The sequence below is a fragment of the Pelecanus crispus genome, unplaced genomic scaffold, assembly GCF_030463565.1.
Source record: "Pelecanus crispus isolate bPelCri1 unplaced genomic scaffold, bPelCri1.pri SCAFFOLD_41, whole genome shotgun sequence".
Classification (NCBI taxonomy): Eukaryota; Metazoa; Chordata; class Aves; order Pelecaniformes; family Pelecanidae; genus Pelecanus; species Pelecanus crispus.
The window spans coordinates 736,933-758,427 of NW_027461476.1; positions in this window are offsets into that span (position 1 = coordinate 736,933).

Here is a 21,495-nt window from a genome sequence, read left to right on the forward strand (position 1 = left end):
AGCGCTGATGGCCAGAGTGTGTTTGGCTGTGAAAGCGGTGTCAAGGGAAGGTGAGGACCAGCAACAGCTCTAAGCCGTTAGGCCTATCGTATGGGAGAAATGGCTTGGAGGTTTGCACTTTGGGAGGTGGTCTGTGCTGGGAGTGAGAGTGAGAGTGAGCCTGAGAATGTGTGTTGGGAGTGCTGGGAGGCAAAGCCAGGGTAGATGGCCAGAGTGTGCTTGGCTGTGAAAGCGGTGTCAAGGGAAGGTGAGGACCAGCAACAGCTCTAAGCTCTTAGATGTAGCGTGTGTCAGAAATCGCTTGGGTGTTTGCACTTTGGGAGGTGGTCTGTGCCGGGAGTGAGAGTGAGAGTGAGCCTGAAAATGTGTGTTGGGAGTGCTGTGAGGCAAGGGCAGCGCAGATGGCCAGAGTGTGTTTGTCTGTGAAAGCAGTGTCAAGGGAAGGTGAGGACCAGCAACAGCTCTAAGCCCTTAGGCCTATCATAGGGGATAAATGGCTTGGACGTTTGCACTTTGGGAGGTGGTCTGTGCCGGGAGTGAGAGTGATAGTGAGACTGAGAATGTGTGTTGGGAGTGCTGGGAGGCAAGGGCAGCGCAGATGAGTAGAGTGCGCTTGGCTTTGAAAGCGGTGTCAAGGGAAGGTGAGGACCAGTCACAGCTCTAAGCCCGTAGATGTAGCGTGTGTCAGAAATGGCTTGGGTATTTTCACTTTGGGAGGTGGTCTGTGCTGGGAGTCAGAGTGAGAGCGTGAGCGTGCCTGAGAATGTGTGTTGGGAGTGCTGGGAGGCAAGGGCAGTGCAAATGGGCAGAGTGAGTTTGGCTGTGAAAGCGGTGTCAAGGGAAGGTGAGGACCAGCAACAGCTCTAAGGCCTTAGATGTAGCGTGTGTCAGAAATCGCTTGGGTATATTCACTTTGGGAGGTGGTCTGTGTCGGGAGTGAGAATGAGATTCAACCTGAGAATGTGTGTTGGGAGTGCTGGGAGGCAAAACCAGCGTAGATGGCCAGAGTGTGTTTGGCTGTGAAAGCGGTGTCAAGGGAAGGTGAGGACCAGCAACAGCTCTAAGCCGTTAGGCCTATCGTATGGGAGAAATGCCTTGGGTATTTTCACTTTGGGAGGTGGTCTGTGCCGTGAGTGAGAGTGAGATTGAGCCTGACAATGTGTGTTGGGAGTGCTGGGAGGCAAAGCCAGGGTAGATGGGCAGAATGTGTTTGGCTGTGAAAGCGGTGTCAAGGGAAGGTGAGGACCAGCAACAGCTCTAAGCCCTTAGATGGAGCGTGTGTCAGAAATCGCTTGGGTGTTGGCATTTTGGGAGGTGGTCTGTGCCGGTAGTGAGAGTGTGTTGGGAGTGCTGGGAGGGAAGGCAAAGGCAGATGGCCAGAGTGTGTCTGTCTGTGAAAGCGGTGTCAAGGGAAGGTGAGGACCAGCAACAGCTCTAAGGCCTTAGATGTAGCGTGTGCCAGAAATCGCTTGGGTATTTGCTCTTTGGGAAGTGGTCTGTGCCGGCAGTGATAGTGAGATTCAACCTGAGAATGTGTTTTGGGAGTGCTGGGAGGCAAAACCAGCGTAGATGGCCAGAGTGTGTTTGGCTGTGAAAGCGGTGTCAAGGGAAGGTGAGGACCAGCTACAGCTCTAAGCCCTTAGATGTAGCGTGTGTCAGAAATCGGTTGGGTGTTTGCACTTTGGGAGGTGGTCTGTGCCGGGAGTGAGAGAGAGATTGAACTTGAGAATGTGTGTTGGGAGTGCTGGGAGGCAAGGGCAGCGCTGATGGCCAGAGTGTGTTTGGCTGTGAAAGCGTGTCAAGGGAAGGTGAGGACCAGCAACAGCTCTAAGCCCTTAGATGTAGCATGTGGCAGAAATCGCTTGGGTGTTTTGACTTTGGGAGGTGGTCTGTGCTGGGAGTGAGAGTGAGAGCGTGAGTGTGCGTGAGAACGTGTGTTGGGAGTGCTGGGAGGCAAGGGCAGCGCAGATGGCCAGAGTGTGTTTGGCTGTGAAAGCGGTGTCAAGGGAAGGTGAGGAGCAGCAACAGCTCTAAGCCCTTAGATGTAGCATGCGGCAGAAAATGCTTGGACGTTTGCACTTTGGGAGGTGTTGTGTGCCGGGAGTGAGAGTGAGATTGAGCCTGAGAATGTGTGTTGGGAGTGCTGGGAGGCAAAACCAGGGTAGATGGGCAGAGTGTGTTTGCCTGTGAAAGCGGTGTCAAGGGAAGGTGAGGAGCAGCAACAGCTCTAAGCTCTTAGATGTAGCGTGTGTCAGAAATCGCTTGCGTGTTTGCACTTTGGGAGGTGGTCTGTGCCGGGAGTGAGAGTGAGAGTGAACCTGAGAATGTGTGTTGGGAGTGCTGTGAGCCAAGGGCAGCGCAGATGGCCAGAGTGTGTTTGTCTGTGAAAGCAGTGTCAAGGGAAGGTGAGGACCAGCAACAGCTCTAAGCCCTTAGGCCTATCGTAGGGGAGAAATGGCTTGGACGTTTGCACTTTGGGAGGTGGTGTGTGCCGGGAGTGAGAGTGATAGTGAGACTGAGAATGTGTGTTGGGAGTGCTGGGAGGCAAGGGCAACGCAGATGGGCAGAGTGCGTTTGGCTGTGAAAGCGGTGTCAAGGGAAGGTGAGGACCAGTCACAGCTCTAAGCCCGTAGATGTAGCGTGTGTCAGAAATGGCTTGGGTATTTTCACTTTGGGAGGTGGTCTGTGCTGGGAGTCAGAGTGAGAGCGTGAGCGTGCCTGAGAATGTGTGTTGGGAGTGCTGGGAGGCAAGGGCAGTGCAGATGGGCAGAGTGCGTTTGGCTGTGAAAGCGGTGTCAAGGGAAGGTGAGGACCAGCAACAGCTCTAAGCCCTTAGATGTAGCGTGTGTCAGAAATCGGTTTGGTGGTGGCATTTTGGGAGGTGGTCTGTGCCGGTAGTGAGAGTGTGTTGGGAGTGCTGGGAGGGAAGGCAAAGGCAGATGGCCAGAGTGTGTTTGTCTGTGAAAGCGGTGTCAAGGGAAGGTGAGGACCAGCAACAGCTCTAAGGCCTTAGATGTAGCGTGTGTCAGAAATCGCTTGGGTATTTGCCCTTTGGATAGTGGTCTGTGCCGGCAGTGATAGTGAGATTCAACCTGAGAATGTGTTTTGGGAGTGCTGGGAGGCAAAACCAGCGTAGATGGCCAGAGTGTGTTTGGCTGTGAAAGCGGTGTCAAAGGAAGGTGAAGACCAGCAACAGCTCTAAGCCCTTAGATGTAGCGTGTGTCAGAAATCGCTTAGGTATATTCACTTTGGGAGGTGGTCTGTGCCGGGAGTGAGAATGAGATTCAACCTGAGAATGTGTGTTGGGAGTGCTGGGAGGCAAAGCCAGGGTAGATGGGCAGCGTGTGTTTGGCTGTGAAAGCGGTGTCAAGGGAAGGTGAGGACCAGCAACAGCTCTAAGCCCTTAGGCCTATCGTATGGGAGAAATGCCTTGGGTATTTTCACTTTGGGAGGTGGTCTGTGCCGTGAGTGAGAGTGAGAGTGAGCCTGAGAATGTGTGTTGGGAGTGCTGGGAGGCAAAGCCAGGGTAGATGGGGAGAGTGTGTTTGGCTGTGAAAGCGGTGTCAAGGGAAGGTGAAGACCAGCAACAGCTCTAAGCCCTTAGATGTAGCGTGTGTCAGAAATCGCTTGGGTGTTGGCATTTTGGGAGGTGTTCTGTGCCGGTAGTGAGAGTGTGTTGGGAGTGCTGGGAGGGAAGGCAAAGGCAGATGGCCAGAGTGTGTCTGTCTGTGAAAGCGGTGTCAAGGGAAGGTGAGGACCAGCAACAGCTCTAAGGCCTTAGATGTAGCGTGTGCCAGAAATCGCTTGGGTATTTGCTCTTTGGGAAGTGGTCTGTGCCGGCAGTGATAGTGAGATTCAACCTGAGAATGTGTTTTGGGAGTGCTGGGAGGCAAAACCAGCGTAGATGGGCAGAGTGTGTTTGTCTGTGAAAGCGGTGTCAAGGGAAGGTGAGGACCAGCAACAGCTCTAAGCCCTTAGATGTAGCGTATGTCAGAAATCGGTTGGGTGTTTGCACTTTGGGAGGTGGTCTGTGCCGGGAGTGAGAGAGAGATTGAACTTGAGAATGTGTGTTGGGAGTGCTGGGAGGCAAGGGCAGCGCTGATGGCCAGAGTGTGTTTGGCTGTGAAAGCGGTGTCAAGGGAAGGTGAGGACCAGCAACAGCTCTAAGCCGTTAGGCCTATCGTATGGGAGAAATGGCTTGGAGGTTTGCACTTTGGGAGGTGGTCTGTGCTGGGAGTGAGAGTGAGAGTGAGCCTGAGAATGTGTGTTGGGAGTGCTGGGAGGCAAAGCCAGGGTAGATGGCCAGAGTGTGTTTGCCTGTGAAACCGGTGTCAAGGGAAGGTGAGGACCAGCAACAGCTCTAAGCTCTTAGATGTAGCGTGTGTCAGAAATCGCTTGGGTGTTTGCAGTTTGGGAGGTGGTCTGTGCCGGGAGTGAGAGTGAGAGTGAGCCTGAAAATGTGTGTTGGGAGTGCTGTGAGGCAAGGGCAGCGCAGATGGGCAGAGTGCGTTTGGCTGTGAAAGCGGTGTCAAGGGAAGGTGAGGACCAGCAACAGCTCTAAGCCCTTAGATGTAGCGTGTGTCAGAAATCGGTTTGGTGGTGGCATTTTGGGAGGTGGTCTGTGCCGGTAGTGAGAGTGTGTTGGGAGTGCTGGGAGGGAAGGCAAAGGCAGATGGCCAGAGTGTGTTTGTCTGTGAAAGCGGTGTCAAGGGAAGGTGAGGACCAGCAACAGCTCTAAGGCCTTAGATGTAGCGTGTGTCAGAAATCGCTTGGGTATTTGCCCTTTGGATAGTGGTCTGTGCCGGAAGTGATAGTGAGATTCAACCTGAGAATGTGTTTTGGGAGTGCTGGGAGGCAAAACCAGCGTAGATGGCCAGAGTGTGTTTGGCTGTGAAAGCGGTGTCAAGGGAAGGTGAGGACCAGCAACAGCTCTAAGGCCTTAGATGTAGCGTGTGTCAGAAATCGCTTGGGTATTTGCTCTTTGGGAAGTGGTCTGTGCCGGCAGTGATAGTGAGATTCAACCTGAGAATGTGTTTTGGGAGTGCTGGGAGGCAAAACCAGCGTAGATGGCCAGAGTGTGTTTGTCTGTGAAAGCGGTTTCAAGGGAAGGTGAAGACCAGCAACAGCTCTAAGCCCTTAGATGTAGCGTGTGTCAGAAATCGCTTGGGTATATTCACTTTGGGAGGTGGTCTGTGCCGGGAGTGAGAATGAGATTCAACCTGAGAATGTGTGTTGGGAGTGCTGGGAGGCAAAGCCAGGGTAGATGGGCAGCGTGTGTTTGGCTGTGAAAGCGGTGTCAAGGGAAGGTGAGGACCAGCAACAGCTCTAAGCCCTTAGGCCTATCGTATGGGAGAAATGCCTTGGGTATTTTCACTTTGGGAGGTGGTCTGTGCCGTGAGTGAGAGTGAGAGTGAGCCTGAGAATGTGTGTTGGGAGTGCTGGGAGGCAAAGCCAGGGTAGATGGGGAGAGTGTGTTTGGCTGTGAAAGCGGTGTCAAGGGAAGGTGAAGACCAGCAACAGCTCTAAGCCCTTAGATGTAGCGTGTGTCAGAAATCGCTTGGGTGTTGGCATTTTGGGAGGTGTTCTGTGCCGGTAGTGAGAGTGTGTTGGGAGTGCTGGGAGGGAAGGCAAAGGCAGATGGCCAGAGTGTGTCTGTCTGTGAAAGCGGTGTCAAGGGAAGGTGAGGACCAGCAACAGCTCTAAGGCCTTAGATGTAGCGTGTGCCAGAAATCGCTTGGGTATTTGCTCTTTGGGAAGTGGTCTGTGCCGGCAGTGATAGTGAGATTCAACCTGAGAATGTGTTTTGGGAGTGCTGGGAGGCAAAACCAGCGTAGATGGCCAGAGTGTGTTTGGCTGTGAAAGCGGTGTCAAGGGAAGGTGAAGACCAGCAACAGCTCTAAGCCCTTAGATGTAGCGTGTGTCAGAAATCGCTTGGGTATATTCACTTTGGGAGGTGGTCTGTGCCGGGAGTGAGAATGAGATTCAACCTGAGAATGTGTGTTGGGAGTGCTGGGAGGCAAAGCCAGGGTAGATGGGCAGCGTGTGTTTGGCTGTGAAAGCGGTGTCAAGGGAAGGTGAGGACCAGCAACAGCTCTAAGCCCTTAGGCCTATCGTATGGGAGAAATGCCTTGGGTATTTTCACTTTGGGAGGTGGTCTGTGCCGTGAGTGAGAGTGAGAGTGAGCCTGAGAATGTGTGTTGGGAGTGCTGGGAGGCAAAGCCAGGGTAGATGGGGAGAGTGTGTTTGGCTGTGAAAGCGGTGTCAAGGGAAGGTGAAGACCAGCAACAGCTCTAAGCCCTTAGATGTAGCGTGTGTCAGAAATCGCTTGGGTGTTGGCATTTTGGGAGGTGTTCTGTGCCGGTAGTGAGAGTGTGTTGGGAGTGCTGGGAGGGAAGGCAAAGGCAGATGGCCAGAGTGTGTCTGTCTGTGAAAGCGGTGTCAAGGGAAGGTGAGGACCAGCAACAGCTCTAAGGCCTTAGATGTAGCGTGTGCCAGAAATCGCTTGGGTATTTGCTCTTTGGGAAGTGGTCTGTGCCGGCAGTGATAGTGAGATTCAACCTGAGAATGTGTTTTGGGAGTGCTGGGAGGCAAAACCAGCGTAGATGGGCAGAGTGTGTTTGTCTGTGAAAGCGGTGTCAAGGGAAGGTGAGGACCAGCAACAGCTCTAAGGCCTTAGATGTAGCGTGTGTCAGAAATCGCTTGGGTATTTGCTCTTTGGGAAGTGGTCTGTGCCGGCAGTGATAGTGAGATTCAACCTGAGAATGTGTTTTGGGAGTGCTGGGAGGCAAAACCAGCGTAGATGGCCAGAGTGTGTTTGGCTGTGAAAGCGGTGTCAAGGGAAGGTGAAGACCAGCAACAGCTCTAAGCCCTTAGATGTAGCGTGTGTCAGAAATCGCTTGGGTATATTCACTTTGGGAGGTGGTCTGTGCCGGGAGTGAGAATGAGATTCAACCTGAGAATGTGTGTTGGGAGTGCTGGGAGGCAAAGCCAGGGTAGATGGGCAGCGTGTGTTTGGCTGTGAAAGCGGTGTCAAGGGAAGGTGAGGACCAGCAACAGCTCTAAGCCCTTAGGCCTATCGTATGGGAGAAATGCCTTGGGTATTTTCACTTTGGGAGGTGGTCTGTGCCGTGAGTGAGAGTGAGAGTGAGCCTGACAATGTGTGTTGGGAGTGCTGGGAGGCAAAGCCAGGGTAGATGGGGAGAGTGTGTTTGGCTGTGAAAGCGGTGTCAAGGGAAGGTGAAGACCAGCAACAGCTCTAAGCCCTTAGATGTAGCGTGTGTCAGAAATCGCTTGGGTGTTGGCATTTTGGGAGGTGTTCTGTGCCGGTAGTGAGAGTGTGTTGGGAGTGCTGGGAGGGAAGGCAAAGGCAGATGGCCAGAGTGTGTCTGTCTGTGAAAGCGGTGTCAAGGGAAGGTGAGGACCAGCAACAGCTCTAAGGCCTTAGATGTAGCGTGTGCCAGAAATCGCTTGGGTATTTGCTCTTTGGGAAGTGGTCTGTGCCGGCAGTGATAGTGAGATTCAACCTGAGAATGTGTTTTGGGAGTGCTGGGAGGCAAAACCAGCGTAGATGGCCAGAGTGTGTTTGGCTGTGAAAGCGGTGTCAAGGGAAGGTGAAGACCAGCAACAGCTCTAAGCCCTTAGATGTAGCGTGTGTCAGAAATCGCTTGGGTATATTCACTTTGGGAGGTGGTCTGTGCCGGGAGTGAGAATGAGATTCAACCTGAGAATGTGTGTTGGGAGTGCTGGGAGGCAAAGCCAGGGTAGATGGGCAGCGTGTGTTTGGCTGTGAAAGCGGTGTCAAGGGAAGGTGAGGACCAGCAACAGCTCTAAGCCCTTAGGCCTATCGTATGGGAGAAATGCCTTGGGTATTTTCACTTTGGGAGGTGGTCTGTGCCGTGAGTGAGAGTGAGAGTGAGCCTGAGAATGTGTGTTGGGAGTGCTGGGAGGCAAAGCCAGGGTAGATGGGGAGAGTGTGTTTGGCTGTGAAAGCGGTGTCAAGGGAAGGTGAAGACCAGCAACAGCTCTAAGCCCTTAGATGTAGCGTGTGTCAGAAATCGCTTGGGTGTTGGCATTTTGGGAGGTGTTCTGTGCCGGTAGTGAGAGTGTGTTGGGAGTGCTGGGAGGGAAGGCAAAGGCAGATGGCCAGAGTGTGTCTGTCTGTGAAAGCGGTGTCAAGGGAAGGTGAGGACCAGCAACAGCTCTAAGGCCTTAGATGTAGCGTGTGCCAGAAATCGCTTGGGTATTTGCTCTTTGGGAAGTGGTCTGTGCCGGCAGTGATAGTGAGATTCAACCTGAGAATGTGTTTTGGGAGTGCTGGGAGGCAAAACCAGCGTAGATGGGCAGAGTGTGTTTGGCTGTGAAAGCGGTGTCAAGGGAAGGTGAGGACCAGCAACAGCTCTAAGCACTTAGATGTAGCGTATGTCAGAAATCGGTTGGGTGTTTGCACTTTGGGAGGTGGTCTGTGCCGGGAGTGAGAGAGAGATTGAACTTGAGAATGTGTGTTGGGAGTGCTGGGAGGCAAGGGCAGCGCTGATGGCCAGAGTGTGTTTGGCTGTGAAAGCGGTGTCAAGGGAAGGTGAGGACCAGCAACAGCTCTAAGCCGTTAGGCCTATCGTATGGGAGAAATGGCTTGGAGGTTTGCACTTTGGGAGGTGGTCTGTGCTGGGAGTGAGAGTGAGAGTGAGCCTGAGAATGTGTGTTGGGAGTGCTGGGAGGCAAAGCCAGGGTAGATGGCCAGAGTGTGCTTGGCTGTGAAAGCGGTGTCAAGGGAAGGTGAGGACCAGCAACAGCTCTAAGCTCTTAGATGTAGCGTGTGTCAGAAATCGCTTGGGTGTTTGCACTTTGGGAGGTGGTCTGTGCCGGGAGTGAGAGTGAGAGTGAGCCTGAAAATGTGTGTTGGGAGTGCTGTGAGGCAAGGGCAGCGCAGATGGCCAGAGTGTGTTTGTCTGTGAAAGCAGTGTCAAGGGAAGGTGAGGACCAGCAACAGCTCTAAGCCCTTAGGCCTATCATAGGGGATAAATGGCTTGGACGTTTGCACTTTGGGAGGTGGTCTGTGCCGGGAGTGAGAGTGATAGTGAGACTGAGAATGTGTGTTGGGAGTGCTGGGAGGCAAGGGCAGCGCAGATGAGTAGAGTGCGCTTGGCTTTGAAAGCGGTGTCAAGGGAAGGTGAGGACCAGTCACAGCTCTAAGCCCGTAGATGTAGCGTGTGTCAGAAATGGCTTGGGTATTTTCACTTTGGGAGGTGGTCTGTGCTGGGAGTCAGAGTGAGAGCGTGAGCGTGCCTGAGAATGTGTGTTGGGAGTGCTGGGAGGCAAGGGCAGTGCAAATGGGCAGAGTGAGTTTGGCTGTGAAAGCGGTGTCAAGGGAAGGTGAGGACCAGCAACAGCTCTAAGGCCTTAGATGTAGCGTGTGTCAGAAATCGCTTGGGTATATTCACTTTGGGAGGTGGTCTGTGTCGGGAGTGAGAATGAGATTCAACCTGAGAATGTGTGTTGGGAGTGCTGGGAGGCAAAACCAGCGTAGATGGCCAGAGTGTGTTTGGCTGTGAAAGCGGTGTCAAGGGAAGGTGAGGACCAGCAACAGCTCTAAGCCGTTAGGCCTATCGTATGGGAGAAATGCCTTGGGTATTTTCACTTTGGGAGGTGGTCTGTGCCGTGAGTGAGAGTGAGATTGAGCCTGACAATGTGTGTTGGGAGTGCTGGGAGGCAAAGCCAGGGTAGATGGGCAGAATGTGTTTGGCTGTGAAAGCGGTGTCAAGGGAAGGTGAGGACCAGCAACAGCTCTAAGCCCTTAGATGGAGCGTGTGTCAGAAATCGCTTGGGTGTTGGCATTTTGGGAGGTGGTCTGTGCCGGTAGTGAGAGTGTGTTGGGAGTGCTGGGAGGGAAGGCAAAGGCAGATGGCCAGAGTGTGTCTGTCTGTGAAAGCGGTGTCAAGGGAAGGTGAGGACCAGCAACAGCTCTAAGGCCTTAGATGTAGCGTGTGCCAGAAATCGCTTGGGTATTTGCTCTTTGGGAAGTGGTCTGTGCCGGCAGTGATAGTGAGATTCAACCTGAGAATGTGTTTTGGGAGTGCTGGGAGGCAAAACCAGCGTAGATGGCCAGAGTGTGTTTGTCTGTGAAAGCGGTGTCAAGGGAAGGTGAGGACCAGCTACAGCTCTAAGCCCTTAGATGTAGCGTGTGTCAGAAATCGGTTGGGTGTTTGCACTTTGGGAGGTGGTCTGTGCCGGGAGTGAGAGAGAGATTGAACTTGAGAATGTGTGTTGGGAGTGCTGGGAGGCAAGGGCAGCGCTGATGGCCAGAGTGTGTTTGGCTGTGAAAGCGTGTCAAGGGAAGGTGAGGACCAGCAACAGCTCTAAGCCCTTAGATGTAGCATGTGGCAGAAATCGCTTGGGTGTTTTGACTTTGGGAGGTGGTCTGTGCTGGGAGTGAGAGTGAGAGCGTGAGTGTGCGTGAGAACGTGTGTTGGGAGTGCTGGGAGGCAAGGGCAGCGCAGATGGCCAGAGTGTGTTTGGCTGTGAAAGCGGTGTCAAGGGAAGGTGAGGAGCAGCAACAGCTCTAAGCCCTTAGATGTAGCATGCGGCAGAAAATGCTTGGACGTTTGCACTTTGGGAGGTGTTGTGTGCCGGGAGTGAGAGTGAGATTGAGCCTGAGAATGTGTGTTGGGAGTGCTGGGAGGCAAAACCAGGGTAGATGGGCAGAGTGTGTTTGCCTGTGAAAGCGGTGTCAAGGGAAGGTGAGGAGCAGCAACAGCTCTAAGCTCTTAGATGTAGCGTGTGTCAGAAATCGCTTGCGTGTTTGCACTTTGGGAGGTGGTCTGTGCCGGGAGTGAGAGTGAGAGTGAACCTGAGAATGTGTGTTGGGAGTGCTGTGAGCCAAGGGCAGCGCAGATGGCCAGAGTGTGTTTGTCTGTGAAAGCAGTGTCAAGGGAAGGTGAGGACCAGCAACAGCTCTAAGCCCTTAGGCCTATCGTAGGGGAGAAATGGCTTGGACGTTTGCACTTTGGGAGGTGGTGTGTGCCGGGAGTGAGAGTGATAGTGAGACTGAGAATGTGTGTTGGGAGTGCTGGGAGGCAAGGGCAACGCAGATGGGCAGAGTGCGTTTGGCTGTGAAAGCGGTGTCAAGGGAAGGTGAGGACCAGTCACAGCTCTAAGCCCGTAGATGTAGCGTGTGTCAGAAATGGCTTGGGTATTTTCACTTTGGGAGGTGGTCTGTGCTGGGAGTCAGAGTGAGAGCGTGAGCGTGCCTGAGAATGTGTGTTGGGAGTGCTGGGAGGCAAGGGCAGTGCAGATGGGCAGAGTGCGTTTGGCTGTGAAAGCGGTGTCAAGGGAAGGTGAGGACCAGCAACAGCTCTAAGCCCTTAGATGTAGCGTGTGTCAGAAATCGGTTTGGTGGTGGCATTTTGGGAGGTGGTCTGTGCCGGTAGTGAGAGTGTGTTGGGAGTGCTGGGAGGGAAGGCAAAGGCAGATGGCCAGAGTGTGTTTGTCTGTGAAAGCGGTGTCAAGGGAAGGTGAGGACCAGCAACAGCTCTAAGGCCTTAGATGTAGCGTGTGTCAGAAATCGCTTGGGTATTTGCCCTTTGGATAGTGGTCTGTGCCGGCAGTGATAGTGAGATTCAACCTGAGAATGTGTTTTGGGAGTGCTGGGAGGCAAAACCAGCGTAGATGGCCAGAGTGTGTTTGGCTGTGAAAGCGGTGTCAAAGGAAGGTGAAGACCAGCAACAGCTCTAAGCCCTTAGATGTAGCGTGTGTCAGAAATCGCTTAGGTATATTCACTTTGGGAGGTGGTCTGTGCCGGGAGTGAGAATGAGATTCAACCTGAGAATGTGTGTTGGGAGTGCTGGGAGGCAAAGCCAGGGTAGATGGGCAGCGTGTGTTTGGCTGTGAAAGCGGTGTCAAGGGAAGGTGAGGACCAGCAACAGCTCTAAGCCCTTAGGCCTATCGTATGGGAGAAATGCCTTGGGTATTTTCACTTTGGGAGGTGGTCTGTGCCGTGAGTGAGAGTGAGAGTGAGCCTGAGAATGTGTGTTGGGAGTGCTGGGAGGCAAAGCCAGGGTAGATGGGGAGAGTGTGTTTGGCTGTGAAAGCGGTGTCAAGGGAAGGTGAAGACCAGCAACAGCTCTAAGCCCTTAGATGTAGCGTGTGTCAGAAATCGCTTGGGTGTTGGCATTTTGGGAGGTGTTCTGTGCCGGTAGTGAGAGTGTGTTGGGAGTGCTGGGAGGGAAGGCAAAGGCAGATGGCCAGAGTGTGTCTGTCTGTGAAAGCGGTGTCAAGGGAAGGTGAGGACCAGCAACAGCTCTAAGGCCTTAGATGTAGCGTGTGCCAGAAATCGCTTGGGTATTTGCTCTTTGGGAAGTGGTCTGTGCCGGCAGTGATAGTGAGATTCAACCTGAGAATGTGTTTTGGGAGTGCTGGGAGGCAAAACCAGCGTAGATGGGCAGAGTGTGTTTGTCTGTGAAAGCGGTGTCAAGGGAAGGTGAGGACCAGCAACAGCTCTAAGCCCTTAGATGTAGCGTATGTCAGAAATCGGTTGGGTGTTTGCACTTTGGGAGGTGGTCTGTGCCGGGAGTGAGAGAGAGATTGAACTTGAGAATGTGTGTTGGGAGTGCTGGGAGGCAAGGGCAGCGCTGATGGCCAGAGTGTGTTTGGCTGTGAAAGCGGTGTCAAGGGAAGGTGAGGACCAGCAACAGCTCTAAGCCGTTAGGCCTATCGTATGGGAGAAATGGCTTGGAGGTTTGCACTTTGGGAGGTGGTCTGTGCTGGGAGTGAGAGTGAGAGTGAGCCTGAGAATGTGTGTTGGGAGTGCTGGGAGGCAAAGCCAGGGTAGATGGCCAGAGTGTGTTTGCCTGTGAAACCGGTGTCAAGGGAAGGTGAGGACCAGCAACAGCTCTAAGCTCTTAGATGTAGCGTGTGTCAGAAATCGCTTGGGTGTTTGCAGTTTGGGAGGTGGTCTGTGCCGGGAGTGAGAGTGAGAGTGAGCCTGAAAATGTGTGTTGGGAGTGCTGTGAGGCAAGGGCAGCGCAGATGGGCAGAGTGCGTTTGGCTGTGAAAGCGGTGTCAAGGGAAGGTGAGGACCAGCAACAGCTCTAAGCCCTTAGATGTAGCGTGTGTCAGAAATCGGTTTGGTGGTGGCATTTTGGGAGGTGGTCTGTGCCGGTAGTGAGAGTGTGTTGGGAGTGCTGGGAGGGAAGGCAAAGGCAGATGGCCAGAGTGTGTTTGTCTGTGAAAGCGGTGTCAAGGGAAGGTGAGGACCAGCAACAGCTCTAAGGCCTTAGATGTAGCGTGTGTCAGAAATCGCTTGGGTATTTGCCCTTTGGATAGTGGTCTGTGCCGGAAGTGATAGTGAGATTCAACCTGAGAATGTGTTTTGGGAGTGCTGGGAGGCAAAACCAGCGTAGATGGCCAGAGTGTGTTTGGCTGTGAAAGCGGTGTCAAGGGAAGGTGAGGACCAGCAACAGCTCTAAGGCCTTAGATGTAGCGTGTGTCAGAAATCGCTTGGGTATTTGCTCTTTGGGAAGTGGTCTGTGCCGGCAGTGATAGTGAGATTCAACCTGAGAATGTGTTTTGGGAGTGCTGGGAGGCAAAACCAGCGTAGATGGCCAGAGTGTGTTTGTCTGTGAAAGCGGTGTCAAGGGAAGGTGAAGACCAGCAACAGCTCTAAGCCCTTAGATGTAGCGTGTGTCAGAAATCGCTTGGGTATATTCACTTTGGGAGGTGGTCTGTGCCGGGAGTGAGAATGAGATTCAACCTGAGAATGTGTGTTGGGAGTGCTGGGAGGCAAAGCCAGGGTAGATGGGCAGCGTGTGTTTGGCTGTGAAAGCGGTGTCAAGGGAAGGTGAGGACCAGCAACAGCTCTAAGCCCTTAGGCCTATCGTATGGGAGAAATGCCTTGGGTATTTTCACTTTGGGAGGTGGTCTGTGCCGTGAGTGAGAGTGAGAGTGAGCCTGAGAATGTGTGTTGGGAGTGCTGGGAGGCAAAGCCAGGGTAGATGGGGAGAGTGTGTTTGGCTGTGAAAGCGGTGTCAAGGGAAGGTGAAGACCAGCAACAGCTCTAAGCCCTTAGATGTAGCGTGTGTCAGAAATCGCTTGGGTGTTGGCATTTTGGGAGGTGTTCTGTGCCGGTAGTGAGAGTGTGTTGGGAGTGCTGGGAGGGAAGGCAAAGGCAGATGGCCAGAGTGTGTCTGTCTGTGAAAGCGGTGTCAAGGGAAGGTGAGGACCAGCAACAGCTCTAAGGCCTTAGATGTAGCGTGTGCCAGAAATCGCTTGGGTATTTGCTCTTTGGGAAGTGGTCTGTGCCGGCAGTGATAGTGAGATTCAACCTGAGAATGTGTTTTGGGAGTGCTGGGAGGCAAAACCAGCGTAGATGGCCAGAGTGTGTTTGGCTGTGAAAGCGGTGTCAAGGGAAGGTGAAGACCAGCAACAGCTCTAAGCCCTTAGATGTAGCGTGTGTCAGAAATCGCTTGGGTATATTCACTTTGGGAGGTGGTCTGTGCCGGGAGTGAGAATGAGATTCAACCTGAGAATGTGTGTTGGGAGTGCTGGGAGGCAAAGCCAGGGTAGATGGGCAGCGTGTGTTTGGCTGTGAAAGCGGTGTCAAGGGAAGGTGAGGACCAGCAACAGCTCTAAGCCCTTAGGCCTATCGTATGGGAGAAATGCCTTGGGTATTTTCACTTTGGGAGGTGGTCTGTGCCGTGAGTGAGAGTGAGAGTGAGCCTGAGAATGTGTGTTGGGAGTGCTGGGAGGCAAAGCCAGGGTAGATGGGGAGAGTGTGTTTGGCTGTGAAAGCGGTGTCAAGGGAAGGTGAAGACCAGCAACAGCTCTAAGCCCTTAGATGTAGCGTGTGTCAGAAATCGCTTGGGTGTTGGCATTTTGGGAGGTGTTCTGTGCCGGTAGTGAGAGTGTGTTGGGAGTGCTGGGAGGGAAGGCAAAGGCAGATGGCCAGAGTGTGTCTGTCTGTGAAAGCGGTGTCAAGGGAAGGTGAGGACCAGCAACAGCTCTAAGGCCTTAGATGTAGCGTGTGCCAGAAATCGCTTGGGTATTTGCTCTTTGGGAAGTGGTCTGTGCCGGCAGTGATAGTGAGATTCAACCTGAGAATGTGTTTTGGGAGTGCTGGGAGGCAAAACCAGCGTAGATGGGCAGAGTGTGTTTGTCTGTGAAAGCGGTGTCAAGGGAAGGTGAGGACCAGCAACAGCTCTAAGGCCTTAGATGTAGCGTGTGTCAGAAATCGCTTGGGTATTTGCTCTTTGGGAAGTGGTCTGTGCCGGCAGTGATAGTGAGATTCAACCTGAGAATGTGTTTTGGGAGTGCTGGGAGGCAAAACCAGCGTAGATGGCCAGAGTGTGTTTGGCTGTGAAAGCGGTGTCAAGGGAAGGTGAAGACCAGCAACAGCTCTAAGCCCTTAGATGTAGCGTGTGTCAGAAATCGCTTGGGTATATTCACTTTGGGAGGTGGTCTGTGCCGGGAGTGAGAATGAGATTCAACCTGAGAATGTGTGTTGGGAGTGCTGGGAGGCAAAGCCAGGGTAGATGGGCAGCGTGTGTTTGGCTGTGAAAGCGGTGTCAAGGGAAGGTGAGGACCAGCAACAGCTCTAAGCCCTTAGGCCTATCGTATGGGAGAAATGCCTTGGGTATTTTCACTTTGGGAGGTGGTCTGTGCCGTGAGTGAGAGTGAGAGTGAGCCTGACAATGTGTGTTGGGAGTGCTGGGAGGCAAAGCCAGGGTAGATGGGGAGAGTGTGTTTGGCTGTGAAAGCGGTGTCAAGGGAAGGTGAAGACCAGCAACAGCTCTAAGCCCTTAGATGTAGCGTGTGTCAGAAATCGCTTGGGTGTTGGCATTTTGGGAGGTGTTCTGTGCCGGTAGTGAGAGTGTGTTGGGAGTGCTGGGAGGGAAGGCAAAGGCAGATGGCCAGAGTGTGTCTGTCTGTGAAAGCGGTGTCAAGGGAAGGTGAGGACCAGCAACAGCTCTAAGGCCTTAGATGTAGCGTGTGCCAGAAATCGCTTGGGTATTTGCTCTTTGGGAAGTGGTCTGTGCCGGCAGTGATAGTGAGATTCAACCTGAGAATGTGTTTTGGGAGTGCTGGGAGGCAAAACCAGCGTAGATGGCCAGAGTGTGTTTGGCTGTGAAAGCGGTGTCAAGGGAAGGTGAAGACCAGCAACAGCTCTAAGCCCTTAGATGTAGCGTGTGTCAGAAATCGCTTGGGTATATTCACTTTGGGAGGTGGTCTGTGCCGGGAGTGAGAATGAGATTCAACCTGAGAATGTGTGTTGGGAGTGCTGGGAGGCAAAGCCAGGGTAGATGGGCAGCGTGTGTTTGGCTGTGAAAGCGGTGTCAAGGGAAGGTGAGGACCAGCAACAGCTCTAAGCCCTTAGGCCTATCGTATGGGAGAAATGCCTTGGGTATTTTCACTTTGGGAGGTGGTCTGTGCCGTGAGTGAGAGTGAGAGTGAGCCTGAGAATGTGTGTTGGGAGTGCTGGGAGGCAAAGCCAGGGTAGATGGGGAGAGTGTGTTTGGCTGTGAAAGCGGTGTCAAGGGAAGGTGAAGACCAGCAACAGCTCTAAGCCCTTAGATGTAGCGTGTGTCAGAAATCGCTTGGGTGTTGGCATTTTGGGAGGTGTTCTGTGCCGGTAGTGAGAGTGTGTTGGGAGTGCTGGGAGGGAAGGCAAAGGCAGATGGCCAGAGTGTGTCTGTCTGTGAAAGCGGTGTCAAGGGAAGGTGAGGACCAGCAACAGCTCTAAGGCCTTAGATGTAGCGTGTGCCAGAAATCGCTTGGGTATTTGCTCTTTGGGAAGTGGTCTGTGCCGGCAGTGATAGTGAGATTCAACCTGAGAATGTGTTTTGGGAGTGCTGGGAGGCAAAACCAGCGTAGATGGGCAGAGTGTGTTTGTCTGTGAAAGCGGTGTCAAGGGAAGGTGAGGACCAGCAACAGCTCTAAGGCCTTAGATGTAGCGTGTGTCAGAAATCGCTTGGGTATTTGCTCTTTGGGAAGTGGTCTGTGCCGGCAGTGATAGTGAGATTCAACCTGAGAATGTGTTTTGGGAGTGCTGGGAGGCAAAACCAGCGTAGATGGCCAGAGTGTGTTTGGCTGTGAAAGCGGTGTCAAGGGAAGGTGAAGACCAGCAACAGCTCTAAGCCCTTAGATGTAGCGTGTGTCAGAAATCGCTTGGGTATATTCACTTTGGGAGGTGGTCTGTGCCGGGAGTGAGAATGAGATTCAACCTGAGAATGTGTGTTGGGAGTGCTGGGAGGCAAAGCCAGGGTAGATGGGCAGCGTGTGTTTGGCTGTGAAAGCGGTGTCAAGGGAAGGTGAGGACCAGCAACAGCTCTAAGCCCTTAGGCCTATCGTATGGGAGAAATGCCTTGGGTATTTTCACTTTGGGAGGTGGTCTGTGCCGTGAGTGAGAGTGAGAGTGAGCCTGACAATGTGTGTTGGGAGTGCTGGGAGGCAAAGCCAGGGTAGATGGGCAGAGTGTGTTTGGCTGTGAAAGCGGTGTCAAGGGAAGGTGAAGACCAGCAACAGCTCTAAGCCCTTAGATGTAGCGTGTGTCAGAAATCGCTTGGGTGTTGGCATTTTGGGAGGTGTTCTGTGCCGGTAGTGAGAGTGTGTTGGGAGTGCTGGGAGGGAAGGCAAAGGCAGATGGCCAGAGTGTGTCTGTCTGTGAAAGCGGTGTCAAGGGAAGGTGAGGACCAGCAACAGCTCTAAGGCCTTAGATGTAGCGTGTGCCAGAAATCGCTTGGGTATTTGCTCTTTGGGAAGTGGTCTGTGCCGGCAGTGATAGTGAGATTCAACCTGAGAATGTGTTTTGGGAGTGCTGGGAGGCAAAACCAGCGTAGATGGCCAGAGTGTGTTTGGCTGTGAAAGCGGTGTCAAGGGAAGGTGAAGACCAGCAACAGCTCTAAGCCCTTAGATGTAGCGTGTGTCAGAAATCGCTTGGGTATATTCACTTTGGGAGGTGGTCTGTGCCGGGAGTGAGAATGAGATTCAACCTGAGAATGTGTGTTGGGAGTGCTGGGAGGCAAAGCCAGGGTAGATGGGCAGCGTGTGTTTGGCTGTGAAAGCGGTGTCAAGGGAAGGTGAGGACCAGCAACAGCTCTAAGCCCTTAGGCCTATCGTATGGGAGAAATGCCTTGGGTATTTTCACTTTGGGAGGTGGTCTGTGCCGTGAGTGAGAGTGAGAGTGAGCCTGAGAATGTGTGTTGGGAGTGCTGGGAGGCAAAGCCAGGGTAGATGGGGAGAGTGTGTTTGGCTGTGAAAGCGGTGTCAAGGGAAGGTGAAGACCAGCAACAGCTCTAAGCCCTTAGATGTAGCGTGTGTCAGAAATCGCTTGGGTGTTGGCATTTTGGGAGGTGTTCTGTGCCGGTAGTGAGAGTGTGTTGGGAGTGCTGGGAGGGAAGGCAAAGGCAGATGGCCAGAGTGTGTCTGTCTGTGAAAGCGGTGTCAAGGGAAGGTGAGGACCAGCAACAGCTCTAAGGCCTTAGATGTAGCGTGTGCCAGAAATCGCTTGGGTATTTGCTCTTTGGGAAGTGGTCTGTGCCGGCAGTGATAGTGAGATTCAACCTGAGAATGTGTTTTGGGAGTGCTGGGAGGCAAAACCAGCGTAGATGGGCAGAGTGTGTTTGGCTGTGAAAGCGGTGTCAAGGGAAGGTGAGGACCAGCAACAGCTCTAAGCCCTTAGATGTAGCGTATGTCAGAAATCGGTTGGGTGTTTGCACTTTGGGAGGTGGTCTGTGCCGGGAGTGAGAGAGAGATTGAACTTGAGAATGTGTGTTGGGAGTGCTGGGAGGCAAGGGCAGCGCTGATGGCCAGAGTGTGTTTGGCTGTGAAAGCGGTGTCAAGGGAAGGTGAGGACCAGCAACAGCTCTAAGCCGTTAGGCCTATCGTATGGGAGAAATGGCTTGGAGGTTTGCACTTTGGGAGGTGGTCTGTGCTGGGAGTGAGAGTGAGAGTGAGCCTGAGAATGTGTGTTGGGAGTGCTGGGAGGCAAAGCCAGGGTAGATGGCCAGAGTGTGCTTGGCTGTGAAAGCGGTGTCAAGGGAAGGTGAGGACCAGCAACAGCTCTAAGCTCTTAGATGTAGCGTGTGTCAGAAATCGCTTGGGTGTTTGCAGTTTGGGAGGTGGTCTGTGCCGGGAGTGAGAGTGAGAGTGAGCCTGAAAATGTGTGTTGGGAGTGCTGTGAGGCAAGGGCAGCGCAGATGGCCAGAGTGTGTTTGTCTGTGAAAGCCGTGTCAAGGGAAGGTGAGGACCAGCAACAGCTCTAAGCCCTTAGGCCTATCGTAGGGGAGAAATGGCTTGGACGTTTGCACTTTGGGAGGTGGTGTGTGCCGGGAGTGAGAGTGATAGTGAGACTGAGAATGTGTGTTGGGAGTGCTGGGAGGCAAGGGCAGCGCAGATGGGCAGAGTGCGTTTGGCTGTGAAAGCAGTGTCAAGGGAAGGTGAGGACCAGTCACAGCTCTAAGCCCGTAGATGTAGCGTGTGTCAGAAATGGCTTGGGTATTTTCACTTTGGGAGGTGGTCTGTGCTGGGAGTCAGAGTGAGAGCGTGAGCGTGCCTGAGAATGTGTGTTGGGAGTGCTGGGAGGCAAGGGCAGTGCAGATGGGCAGAGTGCGTTTGGCTGTGAAAGCGGTGTCAAGGGAAGGTGAGGACCAGCAACAGCTCTAAGCCCTTAGATGTAGCGTGTGTCAGAAATCGGTTTGGTGGTGGCATTTTGGGAGGTGGTCTGTGCCGGTAGTGAGAGTGTGTTGGGAGTGCTGGGAGGGAAGGCAAAGGCAGATGGCCAGAGTGTGTTTGTCTGTGAAAGCGGTGTCAAGGGAAGGTGAGGACCAGCAACAGCTCTAAGGCCTTAGATGTAGCGTGTGTCAGAAATCGCTTGGGTATTTGCCCTTTGGATAGTGGTCTGTGCCGGAAGTGATAGTGAGATTCAACCTGAGAATGTGTTTTGGGAGTGCTGGGAGGCAAAACCAGCGTAGATGGCCAGAGTGTGTTTGTCTGTGAAAGCGGTGTCAAGGGAAGGTGAGGACCAGCAACAGCTCTAAGGCCTTAGATGTAGCGTGTGTCAGAAATCGCTTGGGTATTTGCTCTTTGGGAAGTGGTCTGTGCCGGCAGTGATAGTGAGATTCAACCTGAGAATGTGTTTTGGGAGTGCTGGGAGGCAAAACCAGCGTAGATGGCCAGAGTGTGTTTGGCTGTGAAAGCGGTGTCAAGGGAAGGTGAAGACCAGCAACAGCTCTAAGCCCTTAGATGTAGCGTGTGTCAGAAATCGCTTGGGTATATTCACTTTGGGAGGTGGTCTGTGCCGGGAGTGAGAATGAGATTCAACCTGAGAATGTGTGTTGGGAGTGCTGGGAGGCAAAGCCAGGGTAGATGGGCAGCGTGTGTTTGGCTGTGAAAGCGGTGTCAAGGGAAGGTGAGGACCAGCAACAGCTCTAAGCCCTTAGGCCTATCGTATGGGAGAAATGCCTTGGGTATTTTCACTTTGGGAGGTGGTCTGTGCCGTGAGTGAGAGTGAGAGTGAGCCTGAGAATGTGTGTTGGGAGTGCTGGGAGGCAAAGCCAGGGTAGATGGGGAGAGTGTGTTTGGCTGTGAAAGCGGTGTCAAGGGAAGGTGAAGACCAGCAACAGCTCTAAGCCCTTAGATGTAGCGTGTGTCAGAAATCGCTTGGGTGTTGGCATTTTGGGAGGTGTTCTGTGCCGGTAGTGAGAGTGTGTTGGGAGTGCTGGGAGGGAAGGCAAAGGCAGATGGCCAGAGTGTGTCTGTCTGTGAAAGCGGTGTCAAGGGAAGGTGAGGACCAGCAACAGCTCTAAGGCCTTAGATGTAGCGTGTGCCAGAAATCGCTTGGGTATTTGCTCTTTGGGAAGTGGTCTGTGCCGGCAGTGATAGTGAGATTCAACCTGAGAATGTGTTTTGGGAGTGCTGGGAGGCAAAACCAGCGTAGATGGCCAGAGTGTGTTTGTCTGTGAAAGCGGTGTCAAGGGAAGGTGAGGACCAGCAACAGCTCTAAGCCCTTAGATGTAGCGTATGTCAGAAATCGGTTGGGTGTTTGCACTTTGGGAGGTGGTCTGTGCCGGGAGTGAGAGAGAGATTGAACTTGAGAATGTGTGTTGGGAGTGCTGGGAGGCAAGGGCAGCGCTGATGGCCAGAGTGTGTTTGGCTGTGAAAGCGGTGTCAAGGGAAGGTGAGGACCAGCAACAGCTCTAAGCCGTTAGGCCTATCGTATGGGAGAAATGGCTTGGAGGTTTGCACTTTGGGAGGTGGTCTGTGCTGGGAGTGAGAGTGAGAGTGAGCCTGAGAATGTGTGTTGGGAGTGCTGGGAGGCAAAGCCAGGGTAGATGGCCAGAGTGTGCTTGGCTGTGAAAGCGGTGTCAAGGGAAGGTGAGGACCAGCAACAGCTCTAAGCTCTTAGATGTAGCGTGTGTCAGAAATCGCTTGGGTGTTTGCAGTTTGGGAGGTGGTCTGTGCCGGGAGTGAGAGTGAGAGTGAGCCTGAAAATGTGTGTTGGGAGTGCTG